At 39.1% G+C, this 13,163-nt stretch overlaps 1 protein-coding gene across 2 annotated transcripts in view; it reads right to left on the bottom strand.

Moving 5' to 3' along the window:
* The window catches only part of trmt44 (tRNA methyltransferase 44 homolog), a 188,757-nt gene that overhangs the window by 75,577 nt on the left and 100,017 nt on the right, over positions 1 to 13,163 (bottom strand). The window lies entirely within an intron of this gene.

Genomic DNA, 13,163 nt, shown 5'->3' with positions numbered 1-13,163 from the left:
TTCATATTTAATTGCAGTAATAGCATGCTTCAACACTTAGCTAAGTATTTGATAGCATGTTTCAAGTATGTTGTTAACATGTTTAACAGTTGGTGGCACTTTTTTATGTTATTAGGAGTCCAGAGCAGTGTTAAACGTCACCTCCTGTTGCCAGCAGGCGGCGCTATGACTATATCTGAATATGAGCATGGACTTGTGTTCAGGAGATAACTCTTATCAAACGTGTGAAGTTTGGGGTAGATTGGACATTGTATGCTTAAGTTACAACAACTTCCTTTGGCATTTCTAGCATGCTTTAGAACTTAGCTATGTATTGCTAGCATGTTTCTTGCATGTTACATATTAAGTTTGAGGCAGATTGGACATTCCATGCCTCTGTTACAGCAAATTCCTATTTAATTGCAGCAATAGCATGCTTTAGCACTTAGCTAAGTGTTTGCTAGCATGTTTTAGCATGTTTCTAGTATGTTGTTAGCATGTTTAGCACTTGCTGGCACTTTTTTTATGTTTTTATATGTCCACAACAGTGTTTAACATGTCACTTCCTGTTGCCAGCAGGTGGCGCTATGACTGTAACTGAATATGAGCATGGTCATGTGTTCAGGACAGAACGTTTATCAAAAGTGTGAAGTTTGGCGCAGATTGGACATTGCCTTCTTGAGTAACAACAACATCCTGTTTCATTGAATTAGCATGCTTTAGCACTTAGCTAAGTATTGCTAGCATGTTTTAACATGTTTCTAGCATGTTTAGAAGTCAATGGCATTTTTAACACGTTGCTAGAATGGCATCAACGTGTTAAACATGACACTTCCTGTTACCAGTAGGTGGCGCTATTACTATAACTAAATTTTCTCATGTAGATGTGTTCAGGCCATGACTCTTATCAAACGTGTGAAGTTTGGGGTAGGTTGGACATTCCGTGCCTGAGTTACAGCAAATTCCTATTTAATTGCAGTAATAACATGCTTTAGCACTTAGCTAAGTGTTTGCTAGCATGTTTTAGCATGTTTCTAGTATGTTGGTAGCATGTTTAGCACTTGCTGGCACTTTTTTATATGTTATTAGGAGTCCACAACAGTGTTAAACATGCCACTTCCTGTTGCCAGCAGGTGTCGCTATGACTGTAACTGAATATGAGCATGGTCATGTGTTCAGGACAGAACAATTATCAAAAGTGTGAAGTTTGGGGCAGATTGGACATTCCATGCCTGAGTTACAGCAACTTCCTGTTTCATGGCGAAACATCAAAATTTGTCAGGCCGCCGAGGACCCACCCTTCGACGAAAACTCAAGATCTTCGCAATTTAACGTCGCAAAGGCCTTAAGATTACACTCACCAAATTTGAAGATGATCAGATTAAAACTGTAGGAGGAGTTCGTTAAAGTACGAGGCCTGAAAATGGCAAAAACTGCACAAAAATCTGAGAGGAAGTTGAAAATGGCTGACTTCCTGTTGTGTTTAGGGCTACGCTAATATATATATATATATATATACATACACACACACACATATATATATATATATTTTTTTTTTTTTTTTTTTTTTTATACAGTATATATATTTATATATATAATAAATATTTTTACCCCCCCCCACACACTTTTGTCAAAAGCATTTTGAAAGTGACACACTTCCTGCTACCAGTTGGTGGCGCTATAACTTTGACTCACAATAGTTACATCCATCTGATCGGCCTCTTACCACGAACACACTGCTGAAGTTTCATCAAGATCAGTTAATGTGTGCAGAAGTTATACCACTTCGTGTTTCTCTTTTCTCGCCATAAATTTGTGTCCTCGCCACGGCCAAACCGTTCGAGATATCAAAAATCCGTCCGCAATTTAGCATCCTCAATGTCTTGACTTCATGCTGACCGAGTTTGGAGGCGATTGGATGAATTCTCTAGGAGGAGTGTTTCAAATTCCACAGCAAGCGTTCTCCAAACAACCCATAATAGCCAACTTCCTGTTGGGCTGGCGTATAACTTAAGAGTGCGAAAGTTGTTTGGCCCGATGAGATCTATATGTGTACCGAGTTTCATATTATTACATGCAAGTGTGTTTGATTTATGGACAAGTGTTCGGATCCCGTTCCAGGGGGGCACTATCGAGCCCCCCTGCCACGCCCGGGTACCAGCTTCAGCCCGGCCCTGATGGCCGCGGGTTGTGACCTGTGTGCAAAGTTTCAAGAGTTTTCGAGCATGTTAAAAGTGCCCGAAAGGTTGACAAAAAAAATAAAATATATATATATATAGCTGCGAGCAGCGATTGCGGGCCCAAGCCGGTGGCACCGCCGCCCAAGCCGGGGTGGCGGTGTCACCGGGCCGGCTTGGGCGCTCCATCGCTGCTCGCAGCTATATTTATACATATATATATATATATATATATATATATATATATATATATATATATATATATATATATATATATAATAAAGACGGGAAATTTTACTTGTCTTACCTTATTCTGATTTTATGATACATTCAAAATATTCCACAACAAATCCTTTAAATTTAATGTAAAAATAAAAACGAAAGTAAGTGTTGGGCTCACGTAACCCTTTCATTAGAATCAAAACGTTTCAACAGTTGCGATGTATTTGGATGCTAAACTATTCTTTATTATAGGCTTTGTACTTCACTCGTGTTCCAATTTAGACGGAAAAAATCATCCTCTTCACACGCGCAAAAATGTGCTTGGAAAAATCACAGTGGAGCAGTACTTACTGTGAATGTACGAATTGTACTACTGACTATTTAAACAGAGCAGTGTGTATATGTTAGGTTTACTATTTTATTATATTTTATTAAGGCTATAATGAACAGGCTGCGATGTCAAGTTTGCAATGCTGGAATGTGTGTGTGATTTAACAGTAGACACATAAAAACATAATTGGCACATAATTTTGTTCATACAGGACATCATTCAAACTGCAAAGTGTTTGCTTATATTTATATACACTCGCAATAAAACACAACATTGTGCTTTTGTAAAATAAATTCAAGCAATCCACCCCCCGAAATGGCGTTCATTTTAAAATTAAACTAAAAGCTCTTGGCTAAACAGGCATTCATAACTGTGAGCGCCCACGGCGAGGAACGAGCAGAACAGAGTGAAAGTTTTTTAGTTAATTCCTACTTCCATAGGAATTCATTGAAAATGCTCGCTCTACTCAGCACCATTATTCAAGTCTGTGCAGACATCTGTATTTTACTTTAAGTTAGCGATTTAAAAGCCCCCCAGCGGTGTCACACGTCGATTAACCGACATCCCTAATATATTTATATATACAATAGGCCTACCTGAAAGAGAATTTAGCTTACCCGACCAGAGTAGCCTGATTAGAACGTCAATGACAAAAAATAACTTGGGAATCACAAAAAAACGAGAGATTATTCTAATTTTATTACATTCATTTTAAGTTGCAATCAACAGTTGCTAATAAATGTATTACTGATCAATGGTAACAAGGTTGCGCTGCTGAGGCTCGTGCAGCTTCTCCAGGAGAATTGTAAACAAATGAGCGCAGCACACAAAAAAGAAACCCAGTTAACAACATACTGACTATAAAAATTACAAATATGGAGTTTTTATATATTTTATAACCTATGATAGAGTTAAGCAACCTCACTTGACGAGAAGGCTACTGTTTCCTGAATACAATCACGATTGAAACTGTGACATTGATTTCATACAACAGGTTAATAAACAGTTATAATTAAGTCACTTACATTTTAGATGCAATATTGACTGTTTTTGTTCTGTTTCAGCAGCAAAAATAGTTCAACAAAGATCACAGCAGAACCGTCGCACATCTCACAGCAACTTGTTTTCTCATTACTGAATGATTCAGCATTTAGAACGAATCGGTTGACTCAAAGATTCAATGATCAATCCATAAACATCTGTCTCAATCATGAATGACTCAGTCATTTGAACGAATCGTTTGAACGAATGAATCAATGACTCGCTCATTAAGATGGTCGCCTGGCGACACCTAATGGCGGTTTAGTTTTATGTTTAAGAGTATCATTCTTTCCAACGTGTGTGCACCATTATCAATGTCCGTGCGGACGTCCAAATTTTACTTTCACTTTTATATTAGCGATTTAAAAGCACCCGCTCGTGTCACACGTCGATTAACCGATGGGAAAATATCCTCACAGTCATATACCTAATACATTTATATTTAAATACAATATAGGCCTACCTAGTAAAAAGTTTTATATACTATATATATATCCATTTGGACACAAGAGGGCAGTATAGCCCTATATTTGCTTTTTTGTTGAACCAAATAGCACTAAATAGCCTGTTTTTAACTTTTTTTATACTTTTTGAATTGCAAAAACAGAATAAAATGGGTTTAGTTCTAATATTTGTATAATTTTATGTAAAAATAAACGGTGTATAATTACATTTGTAGAAGATATGAGATGTTTTCTGATTCCTTTTTTGACATTACTTTAATCCCTCGCCATATCAAAACCGTTAGAGAAATTCAATATCCGTTCACAATTTAGAATCTTTAATGTATTTTCATCATGTTGAAAAAGTTTGGTGTGAATAAAATAAACCACTTAGCAGGAGTGGGTAAAAATGCAGAGGCTGAATTTGCAAATAAATCCACATTCAAACCAAAATATCTGACTTCCTATTGGTCAGAGCTAATAGCTGCAAATTAGAAAGTTGTCCTGCTCGATGAGACCAATATACGTACTTATTTTTGTAATTGTGGGTAAAACTAACCCCCCCACTTTTGTCAAAAACATTTTGAAAGTGACACACTTCCTGCTACCAGTTGGTGGCGCTATAACTTTGACTCACAATAGTTACATTCATCTGATCGGCCTCTTACTACGAACACACTGCTGAAGTTTCATCAAGATCAGTTAATGTGTGCAGAAGTTATAACACTTTGTATTTCTCTTTTCTCGCCATAAATTCGTTTCCTCGCCACGGCCAAACCGTTCGAAATATCAAAAATCCGTCCGCAATTTAGCATCCTCAATGTCTTGACTTCATGCTGACCGAGTTTGGAGGCGAATGGATGAATTTCCTAGGAGGAGTATTTTAAATTCCAGAGCGTACGTTTTTCAAACAACGCATAATAGCCGACTTCCTGTTGGGCTGGCGTAAAACTTAAAGCACGAATATTGTTTGGCCCGATAATATCTATATGTGTACCGAGTTTCATACTAATTCATGCAAGCGTGTTTGATATATGGACCAAGTTTTCGGACCCCGTTCAAGGGGGCGCTGTCGAGCCCCCCTGCCACGCCCGGGTACCAGCTTCAGCCCTAATTTTAGGGCTGAAGCTGGCCCTTTTTTAATATATTAGGGATGTATTCACCCTTTCAGGGCTTGGGCCCTAATAAATAATCCTACCGAAAACAATAGGGCCTTCGCCCTTTCAGGGCTTGGGCCCCAATAATCCTTCCGGATTCCGAATCCTTTCAGGGCTTTGGGCCCTAATAATAATAATCCTACCGAAAACAATAGGGCCTTCGCCCTTTCAGGGTTTGGGCCCTAATAATCCTACCGGAAACAATAGGGCCTTCGCCCTTTCAGGGCTTGGGCCCTAATAATAATTATAAATAATCCTTCCGGAAACAATAGGGCCTTCACCCTTTGGGCTTGGGCCCTAATAAACAGAGCAATTCCAAGAGGGTCCTCACACCATCGGTGCTCGGGCCCTAATAATTGTGCACTGGCTCACCTGTTGCATGTGAAACATTAAGCAACATAAAATACATTTTAAATAAAAATCTATATGGGTAGGATTAGCCTACACTATATTAAGCCTACATATAATAATCTATCTGGTTAACTCCCAAAATCCCTCACCATCAGTGGTGCTAACTGGCATCTAGGGTTGGGTATTGGTTGGGTTTTATCCGATACCAGTACCTACTCGGTATTTTTCAAACGGTTCCGGTGCTTAAACGGTTCTTAAACCGGTACTTAAGAAAACGAAACCGCACACACTTTATCAAAAAAATAATACCTGTGTGTGTTTTCTGAAAAAGATTTTCTGATTTCTGATTAAATTAAAAATTGTGCCGTTTAAAAGGCTACTGATGTAGCCGAAAACACTTAAGTTAAGATCAAAATTGTGTCTTCTCATATTATTTATATATATTATATATATATATATATATATTATATTACGTATTATATATTATAGACTTTTACAAAACAGAGAAATATCTGACACTGAGCAGAAATATTTAACACACATAGTATAGCCTCATATAAATATACTTGATATACTTCATACTTGATATGCAAGATTTGCAGTTGGCATTAAAATACTAGACTTACCCGAAGAGGAACACTGCAGCTGAACTTGAACTTTAGTCAAGAGTGTCAGAGGTTTTGGGTTCTAATCCGCATTCGTAGTTTTTTGTTTGTTTGTTTGTTGTTGTTTTTTTTAAACCGATTATGCTCATCAGTGGTTGTATATCAAGCAGGGACACTTTGTGTGCATTAGGCTATATTTTTTTATTTCACCAGAACTAATAGATATGAGGCGCCGTCTAGGGCTTAAATCGAACTTCATTCACGCACACATAAAACGCTTGCATACACATATACTAAGTAGTCACACATACATGTATACTGCTGAATGCTCCAACTATATGAAATGCACAAGTCACATCTAAAGTCGCTCACGCACACACACACAAACTCTACACACACGAGACGCGCGGAACTCTCCACGCACATACTCATCTGAGACGCGAGCACACACACACACAAACTCGCGCACATACTCATCTGAGACGCGCACACACACACACACACACACACACACACACACACACACACACACACACACACACACACACACAAACTCGCGCACATACTCATCTGAGACGCGGGCACGCACACACAAACTCTCCGCGCACATACTCATATAGACGACGCCTCATAAATAGATCGATCTCTGCAACGTATTGAAGCGCGCGTCCGAGTGAAGAAAGTGCGGTGTGCGCGAGCCACAAGAGAAAACACTCTATCCGTGCCACTGATCGCAAGCGGCAACGAGCACTTTGATCATTTAATGTTGTTTAGATGTTTTGTTATTGGATCATTCGTGCCGCGAGATGTTTTATAGGGGGCGGAGAAAAAAGTCAGGCACCGAAATCAGGCACCGAAAGTTGCGTTCTTATTCGGTCTCGATACTACCGTTTACGTCGGAACCGGTTCCCTATTGGAACCGGGTTTCGGTACCCAACCCTACTGGCATCATATCTTTTTCGATCATGCCGCAAATCCCCTCCGCTTTCCTGTGGTCACATACTCGCCTTCCCACCACAGCAGCGATTGTAGGTTGTGAAGGCGACAGACTTCCTCCCTGCAACACGGCTGCATGCAAGTTATGAAGGTGGTATCTTAGCGAACTCGTAGAGATGTTGTACTTAATCGTAGTACCGCAGAGTTTACATTGGGCGTCTTTGTCATCATTAATTAATTTGAAATGCTCCCACACTCCACTCCGTTTTGACCGCGTCATGTTTGGTTTCTTTTTTGCCACCTCAAGTTTGTGTCGGGTCTCTCGCCACCCACAAGAATCTCGTGTCAGGTATCTCGCCGCCCGAGAGAATCTCGTGTCACGTTCGCAATGTTCAATTAGCCGACAATTAATTTAATTGAGTAAATTCTTGTCGACAATTAATCGATTAACCATTTACATCCCTAGTGGCCATATGAAAATAATGAGAGAAAAAAGACGTCCCTTTATCAAGTAAAAAAATGTAATCATGTAGCAAGAGGATTAAGTTAATTTTGATGACCATAATGAACAAGTATAATTTAAAGTTGTAAGACTGGAAAAACTGGAAGAACTGGAAGAGAAGGCAACTCTCTGAGAAAACAAAGGAAATTAACATTTGAACTTTTTCTTGAGAAACTAGCATCCCCATCCAAGACGGAACCACACTGAGTCAATCACCTCAGTATTGTATTAATTTACATCTCTTTCCCTTGACCCCCTCTTCCCCCATCCCTTCTCTCTCTCATACTGAGATCACCTGAAATTCACAACATCTGGGAGATCTATATGGTTTATAGTGAACAATTATCACACAACACTATAAATGTTTGGTATCATTTGAAATGTCTCAGTGTGACTGTGGTACAATGGTCGCATCCCCACAGAAGTAAACCAAAAGGTAATAAAGTTAAGAGTTTAGAGATATCTGGCTTACAGAGGAGGGTGGGTCTTTCTTGCAAATGGCATCCTGTCCTCAAAATGTGTTAAATCCTAGAGACCATTATTAATGCAAATTCCCATTGTTAGCTCATCTTTCCATGTGAAAGAAGTTTCTGCCTTGTCTGAGTACTTAACCCCCCTTGGGGTCGGCGCGATAGTCTAGCTTTTTTTCTTATCAGTGCAAAAGAGACTCAAATAACTCCGTCGATTTTTGTCATACAGGCAAGTGTTATACATCATTCAAAACTGTTAAATGTCTTCTTTTATTTGTGTACACTAATAATAAAAACAAAATGTTGTGTTTTTCGTAAAGTAAAAAAAAAATTAAATGATGCGCGTTCTCCCGTCTCTCTCAATGTGAAGATCATTCTGAAACGCGACAGAAAATGATCTGTAACTCAGCAAATGCTTGTCACTGTGACATGAAGCATATGTCTTTACAAAGCTTGAAGTCTCCATTTTTAAATAATGTAAATCATATCAAAAACAAATGTTCTCTGTTTAAGTAATCCGTATGAAAGCAACGACATGTACAGTTTCTCCAGTCCGAGCTCATTAACTCTAATGTGACCACGCCCACGCGCGCACCAGCGATTGACATGCAAATAGTCCACGCGGGCCTGTAAACGCCCTCATTACCTCAAAACAAAGATTCAGAGACTACAGTAACGTACTTCTCTGCTTTTCGTCGAGACTGTGTTTGTGCTGTGCTGTTTACCTTGGATTTTAGGGCTGTAACAATATGCAATATGAAACCGAAATCGCGATACGCAGGTCCACGAACCTGTATCGCGATGTGAGAAGGCAGAATCGCGACACACCCCTTCCAACTCCCAGTTATCCTTCCTGTCCAGATCCAATGCTACCACATCTTTAAATTACTATTAGTATTATTTGAAGTTAACATTATAAAATACGTAGACCTACACCACAAAACTAGTTGAGGATAAATTCTTTAATTTTATCTGTAAGCGTCCTCCAATTACGTGTGCTACCTAAGCTTTCCAATCATGTGACGAGTCACGCGAGCTAGTTAAAGAACGTGAGGAAACATGGCAACCAACCCAGAGATCGCGGACCCTCCTAATACTTTTAAGTCAGCAGTATGGCAACATTTCGGCTACCCGGTGGAGAACAAGGATGGCAATCGTGTTGTTGACCAGACCCACACAATTTGCCGTAAGTGTTTCAAGAAGCTTCCCCAACCGGCCGGCAACACAACCAACATGCAGATGCATATCTTAAGGCTTTTCGGTTGTTGAAAACGAGGGATTCAAGTATTTACTTAGTGTGCTCGAGCCCCGTTATGCATTACCAAGCCGGGCGCATTTCTCTCAAAATGTGCTACCAAAACTTCTGGATAAAACAAAGGCTAAGGTGGAGGAAGGGTTGAGTACTGCTGAATCCATCGCAATCACCAGCGATGGATGGACGTCCCGTGCCACAGACAGCTATATGACCATAACCGCACACTATATTACGGCCGATAAGCAAATAGCAAACCCCGTCCTCCAAACACGCGCTGTGTATGAGAGCCATACAAGCGACCATTTATCGGGAATACTTAAAGAGGCTGTGATAGATTGGAAAATTAGCAGAACAAACGTCCCCGTTCCCGTGACAACAGACAACGCCAGAAATATTGCCAATGCTTTCGAAGTGGCCGGATTTTCACCGCATATACGATGCTTTGCTCACACTGTTAATCTGGCTGCGCAGAGAGGGATGGGCGTTCACCACATGTCCCGACTCCTCGGCAGAGTGAGGAAAGTGGTCACGTTTTTCCACCGCAGCACAACAGCTGCAGCTGTGTTGAAGGAGAAACAGGTGATGCTACAGCTGCCCTTACACAAGCTGGTCCAGGATGTGGCTACTAGGTGGAACTCGAGCCACGACATGCTCGAACGCTACCTTGAGCAGCAGGCTGCTGTTTTCTCTGCATTAACAGACAAGAGTGTCAAGAAGAACATTAAAGACATCGTCACTGTCTGATGATGATGTGAAACTAGCTGAGGACGTGGTCCAGGTTCTTAAACCTTTGAAAACCGTGACATACCCTGCACTGAGCAGATGCCAACTATTTCAATGATCGTGCCATTGAAACACAGAATCCTGGCCTCCATGAAACACAGTGTCTCTGACTCAACAGTAGTGAAAGACATCAAAGCTGCTTTGACATCAAAGCACATGACTTCGAGGACAGATACCCTGATTCGGATAGGGCACTAATTCAGTTTCTTCATATGAGCACTGCACTTGACCCCCGTTTCAAATCTCTACCTTTCCTTGATGAGACCACCCATGACACAATCTTCAAGAGTCTGACTGAGAGAATTCTGGAAGATTGTTCACAGACTGTTCAGGTATTTGTTTAAATATTAATATATTAAATAAAGTGCTGTGCAAATCAGTTAGGCCTATTTAATTAAAGTCAGTATTTAAAGTCAGTATTTAAATATAGTCAGGTAAAAAATACTTAACTTTATTAAACTAACTTTATTCATGTAATTGTCCTGGATTTCATATCCTCCATTGTATCTAACATTATGTTGCAATTGTTCACAGATTGTTCAGGTATTTGATTGTTTTAATATTAATATATTAAATAAAGTGCTGTGTAAATCAGTTAGGCTTATTTAATTAAAGTCAGTATTTAAATATAGTCAGATAATAAATACTTAACTTTATTAAACTAACTTTATTTGTGTAATTGTCCTGGATTTCATATCCTCCATTGTATCTAACATTATGTTGCAAATGCAATTGTGTAATGGATTTAGTCTGTTAGGCCCAGACTTCAACGGAAGAGCAATCAGAGATAGCCTCAAGCTGCAGTAACTGTCCTCCTCCAGCCAAAAGAGCACCAATGATGGCTGAACTGTTTGGAGACTTCTTTTCAATGGAACAGGCATCGTCATCATCCAAGCCTTTGTCTGCAGTGGTGGATGAGGAGGTGCAGCATTACAGAGCAGTGCAGAGCCTCTCATTGGAGTCAAATCCACTTATGTGGTGGAAGGACAACCAGAACCAGTTCCCCCATTTAGCCAAGTTGGCTAAAATGTACCTTGGAATCCCAGCCACATCTGTCCCCAGTGAGAGAGTGTTTTCTACTGCAGGGGACATTGTCACAGCACAGAGAGCAAGCCTCTCACCAGATAATGTGGACATGATGGTGTTTCTGAAGAAGAATTTTCAACTCCCTTAAAACAAAAAATCCACAACGAGTTTGGTTTTCTTAAGAGAAAGAAGTTGTTTATTTGTTTAATGTTTACTTGATTTGTGGTTTACAGCACCGACAGTAAGCCTCAGTTACCTCAGTGTGAAAAAACAGTAACCATTTAATTTTCTTTGTAAATGTAAGATTGATTGAAGAATTATACTTTAGTTCTGTTTGTTTTTCAACAGTATTTTATTACAAAGAAAACAGAAGTGTTATAGCTTTGGCTATATAATTTATTTTACTTGGGTATATTGTTAATAATTTGCATAGTTAATTTTGTTATTTGGTGTTCAGTTTATACAGGTTTTTCCAATGTTATTTAATAAAAAATAAAAAAAAATCCTCAAAATATCTTTTGAACTGTTTTGTCTCCCCCTCCCCCCCATATCGAGGTTTGTATCGTATCGTGGGTCAAAAATCGTGATACGAACCGAATCGTGGGTTTGGTGTATCGTTACAGCCCTATTGGATTTACCTCAGAAGAATTAGAAGAACGCGATTTGAAGATGAGAAGACTTTTAAGGTAAGACATTTCCACTCCTAATAGTAAGCATGTTATTGTTGTATAAACTTTACATTGTAGCTACTAGTTAAACTGGTGCCAAACTAAAATGTATGTTATGAAATGAGATTGGAGTAAAAACAAGAAGCCTATGTCGTACATGTATATGTAGGCTATCTATATCTGGACAGAAACATGTTGAAATGTGAACTAGAGGCAACCTTTCAATGCTAAATGTATATACATGTACGACACGAGGATGCTTTTCGATAACACAGCATGATAAAAGTAGGCTAGTATGAGTGTTTACTCTAATATGGTGATTATTATAATGTTTAGACCTGTGTTTACTGTTAAATACTTTGTTTGTGGATATCTGCTCAAACGTAGATGGTAGCTAACAATAATGTTTCAGTTTGGAGCGGCTCGATCGCTTCAGTAAATGTTCTGCGCTGTGAGATTGAGTCAGATTGAGTCTAATGCTGTGCATTAGGCTTCATGTTTTTACTCCAATCTCATTTCATAACGTCATAACGAATGGAAACATTTGAAGTAACATATGATAATCAATATATTTTCTCTAGTGTAGTGTTACTGATGTTCCTTTTTAACGATTTATAGGCCGCCTGCTATAGGCTATTGTTAATATTATTTTATGCAGCACTGCACGTATATGCCTACAAGGCACAACAAACCTGCTGTTCATTATTTATATATATGTGTGTATGTGTGTATTTTGTACATTTTAAAATCACAATTTTAACCAGAAAAATCTCAAATGTATTGCCAAAATCGTGCAGCCCTATAGTTTCTCTTGATATCAGCATGTTCACAGCTGTTTATTTTATTTTTTTTATACAGGGACCAGATGCCCCACTGATGAGTCCTGCTGACTTCAACATTCACATGAGTACATGAACATGGTAAATGAAAAAAAAAAAATCAAACACCTTGGAAATGACAGGTATGTACTATGTTTCATGAATGGCACAAAGGTGTGTGACTGTTCAAGTCTCTGTCTTTAGATAAGTGTGTTAAATAATGTGCTTTTTTGTACTTTGTTGTGTATCTTTGGATTATGTTATGTTGTAAATAAATCCAAACAATCAAAAAGCCATTCTTTTTTAAATCTCCTCATTCTTTGTGCAAGGTTGCTCAGAATGATAGGGCCTGATAGCACCTGATAGGGCCATTATGGGAGGGTCTTTGTCTTTCTCAGG

The sequence above is a fragment of the Leuciscus leuciscus genome (genome assembly GCF_965113295.1).
Source record: "Leuciscus leuciscus genome assembly, chromosome: 2".
NCBI classification, from domain to species: Eukaryota; Metazoa; Chordata; class Actinopteri; order Cypriniformes; family Leuciscidae; genus Leuciscus; species Leuciscus leuciscus.
This window is presented reverse-complemented; position numbering and strand designations above follow the sequence as displayed.